The sequence below is a fragment of the Bufo bufo genome, chromosome 2 (assembly GCF_905171765.1).
Source record: "Bufo bufo chromosome 2, aBufBuf1.1, whole genome shotgun sequence".
In the NCBI taxonomy this organism is placed as follows: Eukaryota; Metazoa; Chordata; class Amphibia; order Anura; family Bufonidae; genus Bufo; species Bufo bufo.
This window is the reverse complement of record NC_053390.1, coordinates 112,116,456-112,127,413: the sequence shown is the minus strand read 5'-3', so window position 1 is coordinate 112,127,413 and position 10,958 is coordinate 112,116,456.

Below are 10,958 nucleotides of genomic sequence, written 5' to 3'. Positions count from 1 at the left end.
ACAAAAATTAAAAGATTGAAAATAATTTAGCCATAGGGACATGTTCAACTAAGATGTGTCTTGTAATTAGCATCACAAGTGTCTTCAGACTTGTGATCAGTCAGTCTGCATATTTAAAGGGCAAAAAGTAGTCACTGTGCTGTTTGGTATCATGGTGGGCACCACACTGAACATGGACCAAAGAAAGCTAAGGAGACTAGAACGAAAAAATTATAGACAAACATGTTAAAGGTAAAGGCTGTAAGACCATCTCCAAACAGCTTGATGTTCCTCTTACTACAGTTGCACATATTATTCAGAAATTTAAAGGAGTTTTTAGGGCTTTTAATATTGATGACCTAGCCTCAGTATAGATCATCAATATCAGATCGGCGGGGGTCCGACACCCAGCACCTCCACCGATCAGTTATATGAAGGGAAGGCAAGCAGTGTGAACCCCTTTAATGTCTGTTTACACCTGATAAATCTCCACAAACGTTATTAACCCATGACTGATTACAATATGCAACTATTTGACTTTTCCTGTTTACCAGTTTTAACACATTAGGCCCTATTTATCAAAACGGTGTACTATCTTAGCAGCCCACAGCAACCAGTCAGCGCTTAGCTTTCATTTTTCCTGAGCAGTTTAAGAAATGAAAGCTGAGCTCTGATTGGTTCCTATGGGCAACAAAGACAGTTTGACTGTTAGACAGCTTTTATGAATCTTTTATGAATATTGTGCCTTATAGGCTACTTTCACACTTGTGTTTTTTTTTTCCGGCATAGAGTTCCGTCCTAGGGGCTCTATACCGGAAAAGAACTGATCAGTTTTATCCCCATGCATTCTGAATGGAGAGTAATCCGTTCAGGATGCATCAGAATGTCTTCAGTTCAGTCTTTTTGACTGATCAGGATGGAGATAAAACCGCAGCATGCTACGGTTTTATCTCCGATCAAAAAAACTGAACACTTGCCTGAATGCCGGATCCGGCATTTTTTCCTATAGGAATGCATTCCGGAATGCCTGATCCGTCCTTCCGGTCTGCTAGCTTAATAAGGTTAATTCTGATGACAGAAACCCTTTTAAAAAATCAAATGTAGGAGATATATATATATATATATATATATATATATATATTTTATTATACATGCATGCTCAGAGAGCCAATTGACAGAAGGCTTTGGATATTTCTTCATGTTGGTTAGGGATATATCGAAAAAAACATGAGGATTTCCAGCGACCCATCTTTCGGATGACATGCCCGGGCACCCCATGCCTGGAGGCTGCAGAAGCCGCTCCGATTCGGAAGGAATACCCGGATATGACATTAGGATCAAAACCTAAACCGTAAACTAAGGATCGGATATGCGAGAGGAACTGCGAGGATGTGAGTGAGCCATTTTTGAATGGAAGTAAAAGACTAGCAGGCGGAGCGTCACCTAACACGGTGAGAAGTTTTTTCAACACTTGAACGGGGCACCATGCATTGAAGGTCTGAAAATATTTAATCGCCACCAGGGAACTGGTTTGGGAAGTTTTGGAAGATACAAGATGGAGAACAAAGTGATCGGACTGCCATTCTAATTGGTCCTTTGTCAATCCTCTTTGGTCCTTTGTCAATATTCCTGAGTGAGGTGCTGGTAAATTCCCGGGGTCTTAAGAAACCATAAAAACTTAAATACATGGCAGCCTTAATGATGGTGCTAGGATATGGCCCAAAAGGATTCCCGTTTAGTGAATTAGATAGCTTCCTGTACAGGTCGCCTGATACTGGCTGTCTAATGGAGGTGGAACCCATGCAACTTTTCTGAATACCCCTTAGGGTTGCTTTTACTGCCTGAGACGAAAAAACTGAAGCACTATCCGGATGCTCAAGCATAAAATAATGCTGGACTCCAGCCAAATACAATCTGATGGTATTGTAGGAGAGCTTAAGCTCCGTGTGACAGTAAGCCAGAAACGCCAGAATGTATGTAGTTTTATCGGTGTTGGCCCCGGGATATGAAAGCGAGAATTTGTTAAATATTTTCCATGCAGATCCGTAGTTTCTGGCAGTATTGGCTGACAGTGACCTATGGATGAGTGCTTTTGCGGAAGCAATGTGGGAATTTAGTCCATTGTCAGGGTAGGGAAGGCTGGCAGGGTTAGTCCTGTTCGATCCGCTTCTGGCATTACCTGGAAAAAAGCGGGGAAGTTAAATTGTGAAAGGGCGTCTGCTGCCAGGTTCTTAGAGCCCTGGATATGCCTGCAGGAAAAATGGAAATTGTAACCCATTGAAAGCCAGACCAACTTGCGCAAAAAAGACATAATTAGAGGGGATCTGGATCTTCCCTTGGCGAGTATTTCAACTATAGACTGGTTGTCAGTAATAAAGACGACTGGGGAATTTGCCCAGTGCCTACCCCAAACTTGAGCTGCTGCTACGATAGGATAAATTTCTAGCAACAGTGAAGATTTTAGGGCTTCCTCGTCTGACAATATTTCTGGTGGCCAAGGACCTGCGAACCACTGTCTGTCAAAGATTGCAGCAAAGTCGCAGGAAGCGGCTGCATCCAAGAAAACAGTGGGGGAAGCAGGGCTCCAGTGTGGAACGAACAAGGAAACATTGGAACAAAAATCTATCCCACATTGCCAGGTCGGCTAAGGCTTGTGAATTCAAATGAATGGGAGAGTCCTGTTCGGCGGCCGTGGGAAGTAACAGGAGCAGCCTGGAAATGAAGGCCCTGCCTTGGGGCATGACTCTCGTGGCAAAGTTTAACATGCCTAATAAAGGACTTCAGATCTGCCTTGGTGAGAGTATTAGATGTTACTTATTTGGATATGGTGTCTTTAATTTTTGCCAACTTTTCTTCCGGAAGCCTTGGTTCCATCTTGAGGGAATCCAGAAGGATGCCCAGAAAAGTGACGGTCGAAATGACCTGGTTCTTCTATCAAAAAAAAGTCATCTACAGTGCTGTCCATAATTATTCATACCCTGGCAAATTTTGACTTAAAGTTACTTTTATTCAACCAGCAAGTAATTTTTTGACGGGAAATGACATAGGTGTCTCCCAAAACATAATAAGACGATGTACAAGAGGCATTATTGTGGAAAAAAAGATTTCTCAGCTTTTATTTACATTTGAGCAAAAAGTGTCCAGTCTAAAATGATTCATACCCTTCTCAATAATCAATAGAAAAGCCTTTATTGGCTATTACAGCAATCAAACGCTTCCTATAATTGCAGACCAGCTTTTTGCATGTCTCCACAGGTATTTTTGCCCATTCATCTTTAGCAATGAGCTCCAAATCTTTCAGGTTGGAGGGTCTTCTTGCCATCACCCTGATCTTTAGCTCCCTCCACAGATTCTCAATTAGATTCAAGTCTGGACTCTGGCTGGGCCACTCCAAAACGTTAATGTTGTTGTCTGCTAACCATTTCTTCACCACTTTTGCTGTGTGTTTTGGGTCATTGTCATGCTGAAATGTCCACTGGTGCCCAAGGCCAAGTTCTCTGCAGAATGCCTGATGTTGTCGTTGAGAATCCTCATGTATTGCTCTTTTTTCATGGTGCCGTTTACTGTGATTAGGTTCCCTGGTCCATTGGCTAAAAAACACCCCCAAAGCATAAGGTTCCCACCACCATGTTTGACAGTAAGGATGGTGTTCTTTGGGTTGAAGGCTTTTCCTTTTTCATTGTGACCAAAAATTCAATTTTTGTTTCATCTAACCATAACACAGAAGACCAGAAGTCTTCTTCTTTGTCCAGATGAGCTTTTGCAAAGGCCAAGCGAGCTTTTGTGTGCCTTATCTGGAGAAGTGGAACCCAGCAGTGTGCAGTGTCCGTTGGATTGTCTGCCTTGAGACATTGCCACCAGCAGAGCCCAGATTCACCAGGATGACCTTGGTGGTGATCCTTGGATTCTTTTTCACCTCTCTAACTATCCTCCTGGCCAGCACAGGTGTCACTTTTGGCTTCCGACCACGTACTCTGAGATTTTCCACAGTGCGGAACATCTTGTATTTTTTGCTTAAATGTAAATAAAAGCTGCGAATTTTTTTTTTCCACAATATTGCCTCTTGTACACCGTCTTATTATCTTTTGGGAGACACCTATGTCATTTCCCGTCAAAAAATTACTTGCTGGTTGAATAAAAGTAACTTTAAGTCAAAATTTGCCAGGGGTATGAATAATTATGGGCAGCACTGTAGATAATGAATAACCATTGGGCAGTGGCAATGGTTAACCAAAATCCAGTGCAGTGCTTGCGCGAACTGGTCAAACTACCATGGATTACTTTTGGATCCAAAAGTCAACCTGTTCGTGAAGTAATATTTATCCATCTATTTGATACCATAAAATTTCCAAAGCTGTGCCTGGACAGGCAGCAGCTTGAAGGCATCGGCGATGTCTACTTTTGTTAACCATGCGCCTCTTCCTGCCAGCAGGATCAATTGGGTAGCTTTGTCTACTGAGTAATAGTGCATGGAAAACTCTTCGGATGGAATCAAAAAGTTAAGACTGGGTATGTGAGAACCGTGAGGAGCTGAAATGTCATAACTTAAGCGTTTTTTATTTGAAAATTTCTTTGTGACAATTCCAATAGGGCTAACCCTCCAGTAGTCGAAAGGAACTGTAGAAAAAGGACCAATGAGAAAGCCCTTTTGGAGCTCGGACTGGAGCAGGGTAATTACAGAATCAGGATCCCTAACTGCAGACAGAAGATTATTTTCCTCCCAGGTGGACTGAGGCAGGGCTACGAGCCCCGTGTGAAAACCCCCCGTGAAGCCAGGAACCAAAAATTGGACAAAGGAAGGATCGTGGTGATTCAGCAGAAAGGATGCTAACAGCTCTACATTGACCCCGACTAGTCAGGAATGATTTGAAGATCTATGAGGGAAGGTGGTTTGGGGGTGGGCCCTGAAGCAAACTGAGCAGACATGGAGAGCTCGACACTTGTTATAATTACAAACTGCGAGATTATAGTTATTACAGATTTGACTTTTGCCTAGCAAAACTATGGGTCTATCCAATTTATCCACTGCTGGAGCCTGCCTTTGGAGGCCGGATGGACCAGGGACGTGCCTATCTTGAGAAGCAGAGGCTAAATTGGGGCACCAATCGGACGAATGGAGAATGGACTGGCAAGATGCGCAGGAAGGAGCCTTGAGACCTGCGAAGTGCCGGCAGAAAAGCTCCATATTAAATATGGCCCAGTTGGTGACGTGCCTAAACTGAGCTAGGGCGGCGGCGGCTTTGGCTGAGAAGGAGCGGTGGTAGTTGTAGAAAGTGAAACCACCATACTTATACCCCAGGTCGGTGACCGTGTAGAGATAAATGTCCAGTTCCTCCTGTCTCTCTGGCTGGGCAGAGCAAATGATGTCCCTGAAGAAACTGAAAGCCAGAACGAAAGACGGGCGTCTTTAGACTTGAGGATTATGGACACATCGCCGCAGGTGATTGTCTTATTCTCCATGGTATCGTGGGTGGCGATAAGTATGGAGGCTAGATTGACATCCTTCCCTGCCAAAATATCCTTCCTAATATTCTCGGGAACGAAATGGGAAGGTGCGATGGCAGGGGTACTGGGAACCCTACCTGGAGAGAGGCAGCGGGAAGTGGATTGGACTGAAACAGGTGGGACTGAAGTATCGGCCGTGGAGGTGCGGGACTCGACAGCAAGCAGCCGAGACTGCATATCTGATACCGCGCTGGAGATGCTGTTAATGGATGTGTGCAACTGTTGCAGGGAGAGTTGGATAGTGGACATGGACACTTGATCCTTAGCAGGAGCTGATGTGCTGGTAACTAAAAGTCTATATAGTTCAGCCTTCCGAGCGGAAGCCGGATGGCGAATGCCTCAATGGTTTAGTTCCGCAATTAACCTAGGTACGGTCCAGCTTCGCAGGGACATGCAGCTAGCATGATTGAAGGGGTGGGATTCCGGAACTGAGACAGCGTCCTCGATATCAGATACGTGCGACATGACTGCAACTGTGAAGCAAGAAAAAATTAAGCCTAGGCGTGACCTCGAATTAACTAGAGCAACCCCGAAAAGTGCAATAGAATAGAAGATGAATTGGTTTGATAGCTGAGAGCAGACGGTAGCGAACCCACAAGACTGCGGGAGAGCGACTCGGGAGGACGTGGAAGTAAGAAAATTAAGGCGAATAGAGGGGAGTGACCGGCTGTTGGGTGCACTGTTACCTGGGTTGAGATTAGCTGAAACCTGGACAAAAAACACGAATTCAGGACCCGGCTAGAGGGACGGCCATACTGGACTTAGTATTAACCAATAGGCCTGACAGAACAACAGACATGCAGGTTGGGGGACACCTGAGAAATAGTGACCATAAAGTAATAACCTTCCAATTGTCATTCAAAAGAGCATTTCTACAGGGAGGAACAAAAATACCAAACTTCAAAAAAGCTAAATTTAGCCAACTAAGAGAGGCCATAGGCCTAACTAACTGGGACAAAGTCCTCAAAAATACAAATACAGCCACAAAATGGGATATCTTTAAATGCATCCTAAATCCTAAAATCTCTTTGTGAGAGGTACATACAGTATGGGAATAAGAGGTTAAGGAACAAAAAGAAAGCAAATAAATCACTAAAACAGGGGGGGGGGGTAGCACGGAAGCACTGAAAAACTATAAGGAAACAAATAGAACATGTAAAAAACAAATAAAAGCGGCCAAACTAGAGACCGAGAGATTAATTGCCAAAGAGAGTAAAACTAACCCTAAAATGTTCTTCAATTATATAAATGTTAAAAAGTATAAATCTGAAGGTGTTCGGCCCTTTAAAGAGTAATGAGGGGGTAGTTGCAGAGAGCGACGAGGAGAAAGCAAAGCTGTTAAATATTTTTTTCTCCAATGTATTCACTGAGGAAAATAAACTGTCAGATGACATGCAGAATGTAAAAATAAATTCCCCATTAAAAGTGTCCTGTCTGACCCAGGATGAAGTACAACAGCGACTTAAAAAGATTAAAATAGACAAATCGCCAGGACCGGATGGCATACACCCCCGTATCCTAAGGGAATTAAGTAATGTCATAGCCAGACCCTTATTTCTGATATTTGTGGACTCTATACTGACAGGGAATGTCCCACGGGATTGGCGCATGGCAAATGTGGTGCCAATATTCCAAAAGGGTCCAAAAACAGAGCCTGGAAACTTTAGGTCGGTTAGTTTAACATCTGTTGTGGGTAAACTGTTTGAAGGTTTTCTAAGAGATGCTATCTTAGAGCATCTCAACGGAAAATAAGCAAATAACGCCATATCAGCATGGCTTCATGAGGGATCGGTCATGCCAAACTAATTTAATCGGTTTCTATGAGGAGGTAAATTCTAGACTTGACAGCGGCGAATCAATGGATGTCGTATATCTGGACTTCTCCAGAGCATTTGACACTGTACCGCATAAAAGGTTAGTATATAAAATGAGAATGCTCGGACTGGGAGAAAACTTCTGTATGTGGGTAAGTAACTGGCTCAATGATAGAAAACAGAGGGTGGTTATTAACGATACACACTCAGATTGGGTCACTGTCACTAGTGGAGTACCTCAGGGGTCAGTATTGGGCCCTATTCTCTTCAATATATTTATTAATGATCTTGTAGAAGGCTTGCATAGTAAAGTATCAATTTTCGCAGATGACACTAAACTGTGTAAAGTAATTAACACTGAAGAGGACAGTATACTACTACAGAGGGATCTGGATAGATTGGAGGCTTGGGCAGATAAGTGGCAGATGAGGTTTAACACTGACAAATGTAAAGTTATGCACATGGGAAGGAATAATGCAAGTCACCCGTACATTCTAAATGGTAAAACACTCGGTAACACTGACATGGAAAAGGACCTAGGAATTTTAATAAACAGCAAGCTAAGCAGTAAAACCCAGTGTCAGGCAGCTGCTGCCAAGGCCAATAAGATAATGGGTTGCATCAGAAGGGGCATAGATGCCCGTGATAAGAACATAGTCCTACCACTTTACAAATCGCTAGTCAGACCACACATGGAGTACTGTGTACGGTTCTGGGCTCCTGTAAACAAGGCAGACATAGCAGAGCTGGAGAGGGTCCAGAGGAGGGCAACTAAAGTAATAACTGGAATGGGGCAACTACAGTACCCTGAAAGATTATCAAAATTAGGGTTATTCACTTTAGAAAAAAGATGACTGAGGGGAGATCTAATTACTATGTATAAATATATCAGGGGTCAGTACAGAGATCTATCCCATCATCTATTTATCCCCAGGACTGTGACTGTGACGAGGGGACATCCTCTGCGTTTGGAGGAAAGAAGGTTTGTACACAAACATAGAAAAGGATTCTTTACGGTAAGAGCAGTGAGACTATGGAACTCTCTGCCTGAGGAGGTGGTGATGGTGAGTACAATAAAGGAATTCAAGAGGGGCCTGGATGTATTTCGGGAGCGTAATAATATTACAGGCTATAGCTACTAGAGAGGGGTCGTTGATCCAGGGAGTTATTCTGATTGCCTGATTGGAGTCGGGAAGGAATTTTTAATCCCCTAAAGTCAGGAAAATTGGCTTCTACTTCACAGTTTTTTTTTGCCTTCCTCTGGATCAACTTGCAGGATAACAGGCCGAACTGGATGGACAAATGTCTTTTTTCGGCCTTATGTACTATGTTACTATGAATGCAAATAACTATAGAAGGAATTGAATGACGGGACGTTGCGATGACATGTAAACACGAGTACCGGCAGCAATTTAATAGACAATGGAACTTGAATAATGACCTGCCGGGCGGAGGCCCAGTTGTGATATGAGCTATGTGGCCTGGGTGATGAACCAGGCTAATGACCTAGAAGCGTAAACCTGGCGGTATGGCAGGTTAGCCCTGAGCATATTTATACTACGTGGCCTGAGTAACGTGATAGGCGGTTAACATTAACAAACGTGACCTGGCCGACGTGGCAGGTTGACCCTGATCGATTTGAGCTAGATGGCCTGGGAAAGGCAGTGGATATTAACCGCCTAACGCATATACGCGTCATCTCGCGAGACGCGAGATTTCGCTCAAAGCCGGCCCGCGCATCGCATGCGCATCGCGGGCCGGCAAAAGTTAGAGGACAAGTTCGTCACCAGCCTGCCAGCCACGATCATTGGCTGGCAGGTTGGCGATTTTCAAAAAAACGAATCACAAGCCATATAACAGATCATATTAGTAAATATGATCTGTTATATGGCTTGTCTGCTCCTCTGCTGGTCCTTTTCGTCGGTTGGTTCCAGCAGAGGAGCAGAGATCACTGTGAGTACCCACCAACACTACACCTTAGCCCCAGATCACCACCATCACCCGAATTAACCCCTTGATCACCCCTTGATCGCCCCTGTCAATCACCTAGTGAAAGGAAAAAAGTGATCAGTGTAAACTGTCACTTTTTTTGTTTCCACTGGTATTGACTGTTAGGTTTTAGGATAGTTTAGGCCCCTTGGTTAGGTAGATTAGCGATTGTTTAGCGCCCAGCCCACCGCACCGCAGTCACTTATTCGCTGTTTAGCGTATCGCTAATCAGCATTTGTACATTTATAGTATCTGTAAGTGATCAAAACTGATCACAGTCAGATCTATAATTGTATTAGTGTCACCTTAGTTCGCCCTCCACCCAAAACGCAGTGTTTGCCCGATCAGGCCTGATCGGTCGCCCACACGTGCGTTCACCCACACCCGCCCCACCGCAGTGACAAAAAATATATATTTTTTTGATCACTGCACAATCACTTTCCAAGCGCTGCGGCGATAAAAAAATCAGTTTTGATATTTTTTATCAACCGCAGCGGCCTCCGGTACTTCGCTAGCCTCCCCTTTGTAAGACAGGCTTGCTTTTTTTCTTGGGTAGTCTCAGGGAATACCCCTAAATTTAGTAGTCCAAATGTCAAACAGGGGGTATTCTTCTGAAGAGGCCTACAGGATTCTGACCCAGTCGGATGAGGAATGGGAACCCTCATCTGACGAATCTAGCGGGTCAGAATATGAACCTGTAGAAAGCAGTGGCACTCTGACCCAAAGTTCGGACGAGGAGGTGGAGGTCCCTGATAGCACCAGGCGTACCTGGCCCCGTGTCGCTAGACCACAGGTTACGCAGGATCCGCTTCAAGAGCAGCAGAGTGGGGCTGGCGCTGTCGGATCACGTGGTGAGGCATACACCAGCAGCGCAGCCCTCCCTGGACCTAGTACCAGCACTGCCGTACAACATGGTGAAGTGGCGAGCACCAGAAGGGCAGTTGAAGCTGGTACGGTGGCACGTGCAGTAGTTACCCCGTCGCAGCCACCGCACAGACAGGCCCGTAGAGCCCCTAGAATCCCTGAGGTGCTGGCAAACCCTGATTGGCAGTCACCAACTTCAGCCGCACCATTAGTTCCCCCTTTCACCGCCCAGTCTGGAGTTCGGGTTGAGACGGCTCAGATCGGTTCGGCCCTGGGATTTTTTGAGCTGTTCTTGACTGCGGAGCTCTTGGACTTAGTCGTGGCAGAGACAAACCGGTATGCCACACAATTTATATCCGCCAACCCGGGAAGCTATTATGCCCAGCCTTTCCGGTGGAAACCAGTCCAAGTTTCCGAAATTAAAATTTTTCTGGGCCTTCTCCTCAACATGGGTCTAACTAAAAAGCATGAATTGCGGTCATATTGGTCCACGAACCCGATTCATCACATGCCCATGTTCTCTGCTGCTATGTCCAGGGCACGATTTGAGGCCATCCTGCGTTTCCTGCATTTTAGCGACAAAACCACCTCCCGTCCCAGAGGCCACCCAGCTTTTGACCGGCTCCACAAAATTCGGCCCCTCATAGACCACTTCAACCAGAAATTTGCAGATTTGTATACCCCAGAGCAAAACATCTGCGTAGAGGAGTCCCTAATACATTTTACCGGGCGCCTTGGCTTCAAACAATACATCCCAAGCAAGCGTGCCCGGTATGGGGTCAAATTGTATAAGCTCTGTGAAAGGGC